At 33.7% G+C, this 6,000-nt stretch overlaps 1 pseudogene; it reads right to left on the bottom strand.

The window, feature by feature from the left end:
• Positions 1 to 388: 388 nt before the first annotated feature.
• On the bottom strand, positions 389 to 3,259 carry LOC135275251 (TM2 domain-containing protein 3-like; annotated as a pseudogene).
• Between the last annotated feature and the right edge of the window lie 2,741 nt (positions 3,260 to 6,000).

Raw genomic sequence — 6,000 nt, 5'->3', positions numbered from 1 at the left:
AAATTAACTGATGTGTCTTAGTTTCAACATCACTAAAATGTAGGTAAATTGTTTTTTAACTTTCTTTTATATGAATTATGATGGTTGGCCAATATCATGGATAAAATATACTTTGAGATTTTTGTAAAGTATCAAAGAACTGCTGTATTAAAATGATATTATTATTATATATACTATAAATATTATGTAGGTGTGTTTCTCCCAATATTTAGAATATTCAATTCTAATTTTTTCAGTGTTTCATTTTTCTTTTTTACTTCATCAAGACAGGCAAAGTACAAGTGCTACACATTAAAAATATATAAATATATCATTCACACCACATCAACTCCTACAGGCAAAGGGACTTTTACTAAACATTGTTCCTCTTCAAAGCACATAATCAGAGCTAAATGTATCAAGAGCCATCTACTGGTCCAATATAACCAACTCCGATTAGCAAGATGTCTATTAGTGTCCATATTCCCAGGCCACTGAAGCTGTAGAGCTTGCCAAGGCCTTCTTGCCACTGGTCCAGGTAGAAATGGTCTGCTCCAAAGCCACCAAGGGTGATGCTTAGAGCCAGAGCAATAGAGCACTTATAGCCTGCAGTCTAATTTTAGTACAGCATTTTGTAAAAAGTAGTTACCCAAGTCATGAATGTGTTTATTGTGCAGTTGGCAGCGTGATGCCATTGAGGACAGGAACTCATGCTGCTGGTAGAATTGAACATTCATATTCTGTTTTGGGAAGCTTCCAGCAAAATCTACAAGTCATATTGATTATAAAGTTACTTTGGGATTCTAACTCTTAACACCAGCAATAAAAGGTTTCCCTGTACAGTCAAAAGTGACTGACTTCCCATAGACACAGGGGACATTCGTTGTGCAGTCTACAAAGTCTGCAGAAAATCTGCTACACAAACCATTATTTGAACACATAAAGTGGAATTTCAATACTTTCACAGTCCAACAAGATGTAGCACTGTGAGAGTAAAAACAGCACATGGCACAGGCAGTGAGGACCCCACAGCTGAACTGTTGCAGCCACCCATAATTTCTTTTCATTAGTCATCATATTTTTTGTTTTCATACCATTTATAATGCTATGATCTACTCTCTCTCCTCTAACTCCCTTTGCTAAATGTGCTACCTGAAGTCCAGGTCTATCCAAATTCAGGTTCCTCGCCCATCCCGAGTGGTGTGCTGTAGGTTACAGATGAAACCTCAAGATGTCTTTGTTATAATTAGAGTACAGTCAACTCTCAATTATCTATGATATTGGATTACTGGGAGAGCCTGAATAAACAAATTGTTTGGAGATTTGTCACCTTGAGTGAACTCTCTCTCCCATGCTGTCCCTTGGGAGTGGTAGAAAGGGTAGGGTGAGGGAAACAGGCAGGCCAACTCCTTACAGTGACTCACGCTCCAGAGGGTAGCTTCACAGATAACTTCTGGAGTGTCCTTGTGTCACTCCTCTCTTAAAGATGAAAGGACTGAAAAAACCGAGAGCCACTAGCAATAAACATTTGTTGAGTAAATTAACGAATGGTAGGATTTACTTGATGTGGTTCCCATAGAGAAGAGGTCTCATCTTTCACGTCCATCACAAGTTTGAAGTGAATAAATGCACTCACTGAAGAAACACTGTGGTAGTGCAAACTCTTCACTAAGGAGTCCCTACTTGGATGAGGTACATTTCTGTCAGTGCTCGTAAATCATGGACAATTTGCCTTGTAAATATATTCACTGCAATAAAGCAACAGACCAACAAGGAAATATTTTTAAATTAATGCTATATAAGGAATAATGCTTCTATAAATGTTACCCAATATTTATAATATTTAAAACCACCTCTCTTCTGCTACTTTGGAAATAACTGGTATTTTCCTGTAGCAGATACACACAAAAAAATGTGAACTGTTCGTTCGAATAGATGAAAGGGTGCAGGTCTTCTAATTGTGCCACTAGTAGCCAAGTGACTAATGAATTTGAATTCAATCAATGTTCATTAAACATTTGTCAATTGTAGCCATTTTTCTAGTGACTGAGCATGAAGAGATAGTTGAACAAAGATAAGCAGTATATTGCAACTGTCCGTTTGTTATTTCTCTGGATATGTGGTGTGAGTTACAGGAGAATTCAACTCCAGGCTCAAGTTCTTCCTAGGCAATGTGATACTTTCTATGCTTTTTTTTTTCCTAAGAAAGAGAATATTATAATTAAGGAAAATATTAAAATTTAGCTACAGTGAGTAGATTCTTTTTCAGAATTAAAACAGCAAAGGTTGCATTAACAGAAAAATGTGAGGAATCCACTTTTCCTTGAGGCAATTTGAAGAATTAAAAAAGTCTAATGAGAGTTCAAAGGTCTGAATTGCAGTAATAATTTCACTACTAACTATAAACCTTCAATTGTCTGGGATTCTTTTTGCTCTTGTAACATGATGGGTTTGGAGTACATAAACTCTTAATCTCCCCCCAGACCTAACTTAAAAAAACTATGATAAAAGAAAGATTGAATTTCTGAGAAATACATGACAAAAATTAACTGGTCTTGGAAATATTGAATATGAGGAGTTGGTAGAGTAATGAGTCAAAGGAGATTCTGAAAAGGCCGATTTAAATAACTAATATCTGGTTAACAGAGTTAACTGTTCAATCTCCCAAAATGCAGGCAAAATGAGGAGAAAGCAGCAGCCAGAGTGATTCACATATTTGACAATTGAGCACTGATTGCTCAGGAAAGCTATCATCAATCTTTTTTTCTTTTTTCGTTACCTAACTTGTGTGTTCTTGTTCTAACCATCTAGAAAAATTTCCTTGGCATTATGCATAAAAACTGATTACTCACTTAGCCTGGACAAAGCATATACTCTTCAAGCCTCATTTAATTTGTATCTATGAGGAATGATGAACACTAAGCATGGGCTCTAATTATACATTTAAGATAGTGGGGTGAAGCTTAAAGTAGTGACTACCCATGAGCCTAGCTAATGGTGGTATTAGGTGCAGTAAGGTGGAGACGAAAACTTACAGAGCCAGTTTCAGCTGAGCTTCCAGGTGACAGAGACTTTCACAAAGTGCTGTTAAGTCTATCGGTAATGACACATCATTGCATCAGACTTTGAATATTTACCTCATATCACATACTTCAATTTCTTTAGATATGAGAAGCTGCTTTTCTGTGTATGTATGAAAAGTCTGAAGGATTTTCAGTTCAAAATAAGCAGATAATTTTATATTTTTATAGTATTTGGGCAGTCCTTCATTCTCAGTCATTGCAACTCATTATTTTGTGTGTGAAATAATGGCCATGTAATTTTCTTCCTAAGAATGATATATTTACTACATGTATATCCAACATGTTAATTGCTAAAATAATCCTTTTAAAATTATGACATTAAGATAAAGGTAGGATCTAATCTCTTTCCAACTGTACATATTCAAAATGTAACTCCTTACATGCCAAATTTCAGTCATAATTTGCCTTCTCTCTAGCTTAACCAAAGTGAAATAATATTAGAGGAAGATAGTTAAATGTTATTGATAATTATTCACAGATATTAAAATAATGTTATAAATGTTTCTAAAGATCACTGGAAACTCAAAATCCATGTCTAAGATGTACCTTAATTTAAATGCCATTTGATTCTTTTTAAAATTATTTTGCTTAAATTTGTATAGTCTGACTACCTCCATCTTCCTCAGGCTTCTGGAGTGATCATTCATTTTCATATATGAATAAAGCCACTTGAAGTTCTCCTCTCATGTGCTATAGGGAATCAATGTTCTAATATTTCCTATGATTACCAAATAGAATGGAAACTTGCCACTCCTATCTTTTTCCTCCCAATTTATTTTTCTATATTAATTTTTTTGTTTTTAAGAAATCACATTGGGAGACCTTTGTTAAGTTGACATTTTAAATTTTGTTTGCAAACTCTTAGCAATATGCATCTATTTGATACAAGCTTATTGGTGCTGTTTAATATCATAGATTCATGAAGACTTTATCAGTGTTTTGTAGTTGTTAAAACAATGCTCAAATCATTAGTAAGTTATTTCATTGAAATACTTTTAGAAAGAATATTATGTAGAGTGTTTGAAAGCTCTTTTTACAAATAGGGTGATATATAGTATTTGGTGTTGAAGCGAAACACTTCATATAAAACATTGATTTCTTTCTTTTTTTTTTTTTTTTGAGACTGAGTCTTACTCTGTTGCCTAGGCTGGAATGCAGTGGCATAATCTCGGCTCCCTGCAACCTCTGCCTCCCGGGTTCAAGTGATTCTCCTGCCTCAGCCTCCTAAGTAGCTGGGATTACAGCACGTGCCACCATGCCTGCAAATTTTTGTATTTTTAGTAGAGACAAGTTTCACCATGTTGGTCACGCTGGTCTCAAACTCCTGACCTCATGATCCACCCATCTCACGCCTCCCAAAGTGCTAGGATTACAAGTGTGAGCCACCGTGCCTGTCCAATTTAGTTTATTTTTCTAATAATAATTCTAGGTATAAGGTATACTTCCAAGACTATAGAAAAAGGTTTTCAATTCATATTAATATTTGCTTTCCACTGGGCTTATCACTGAAGAATTTTTATCTAACTAATAAACAGGTATATTGTACATGACATTCTGTAGAAGAAGCAAAATGGAAGGATGCAACAAAAGAAACTAGACAACAGCATTACACATCTTTGACACAAACAGCCCATTATCAACAGTTGAGTTAATTTAATGCAGACGAGATGCTTTTTTAAACAATTATACTTTAAGTTCTGGGGTACGTGTGGAGAACATGATTGTTTGTTTCATAGGTATACCTGTGCCATGGTGGTTTGCTGCATCCATCAACTCATCATCTACATTAGGTATAGACAAGGTGCTTTTAAAAGCTTTTTTGCCTAAATGGCGATTACAACTACCACATACAAACAAGAAAATTAAAAATAATACAGGATACCATATATATAATGATTATAGTACACATATCACTTTTAGCCATTAACTGGGTTCTCCCATATTATGATTTGTTTTCTGCTCAACATTTTGCTTTCCCCCAGCTTCTCTCAACTCCACCTTGTCTGATAGGTGGACGTGGAATCTTCTTCGTTCTCCAAAATATTATAAAACAATACTTTTGCTAAAAAGAATGCTAATGAGGTTTGAAGATAATGACTCAAATGAAGCTCAGAAAAGGAAAATTTTAATTCACATGTATGACCTCAAAATTCATTGCTAATTTCACACTAGGAGTCACCTGCTTACTATCACTTTCTAAGACTCAAAACTCAATATTACAGGGTTATTTTTCATCATTGATTACTTTTTTTTTCTACTTTACCTCCCTTTGTTAAAATTTGAATCCTCTACTCCACTGATTTCTTAAGCATTTTTTTCAAATAAACAAAAATAATTACTTATACAGACTACCTAAGACAAAACAACATAAACCACTGAGATAATTTTTTGCGCTTGTCATAGCAAATTTTCCTTTATATAGCAATTTAAATTTTTTCCTGATTGATAGATTTACATAATAAATTTCTTGTTACAATCTTCTGCATTTCTTGGAAATTGTAGTCTTGATTGTAACAGTCTTGATGTGACAGTCTTTATCTATTATAAAATGCCTGTTTAAAATAAGATATCTATACTATACTTACAGTAATACAGTCTTTCTAAAAACAGTTTTTGTAGAATAAAGTAAATACATGCTGTAGTATTTTTAGCCAACAATCATATATCTTTTTTTTTTTCTGTGTTATATTAGCAATTTAGGTATAAGTGTTCTCATTAAGAATTTCAAAATTATTCTATATGACTTTTAAGCATTGAGAGTTAATGATTAATTCATATATGTGTAAAATACTGGTTTTTATAACAAATATTTATGACTTATTTCTTTATTTTGAGAAAAACATGTAATATAACAATCTGCAATTCTCTTTGGCTATAACTTGATTCCTTAACATAATTATTACTGGGAAAATGATTTTTTAAAAAAATAAAACTTTTT

Source organism: Aotus nancymaae, unplaced genomic scaffold (genome assembly GCF_030222135.1).
Source record: "Aotus nancymaae isolate 86718 unplaced genomic scaffold, 86718_ANA_hifiasm-v0.15.2.pri h1tg000016l, whole genome shotgun sequence".
In the NCBI taxonomy this organism is placed as follows: domain Eukaryota; kingdom Metazoa; phylum Chordata; class Mammalia; order Primates; family Aotidae; genus Aotus; species Aotus nancymaae.
This window is presented reverse-complemented; position numbering and strand designations above follow the sequence as displayed.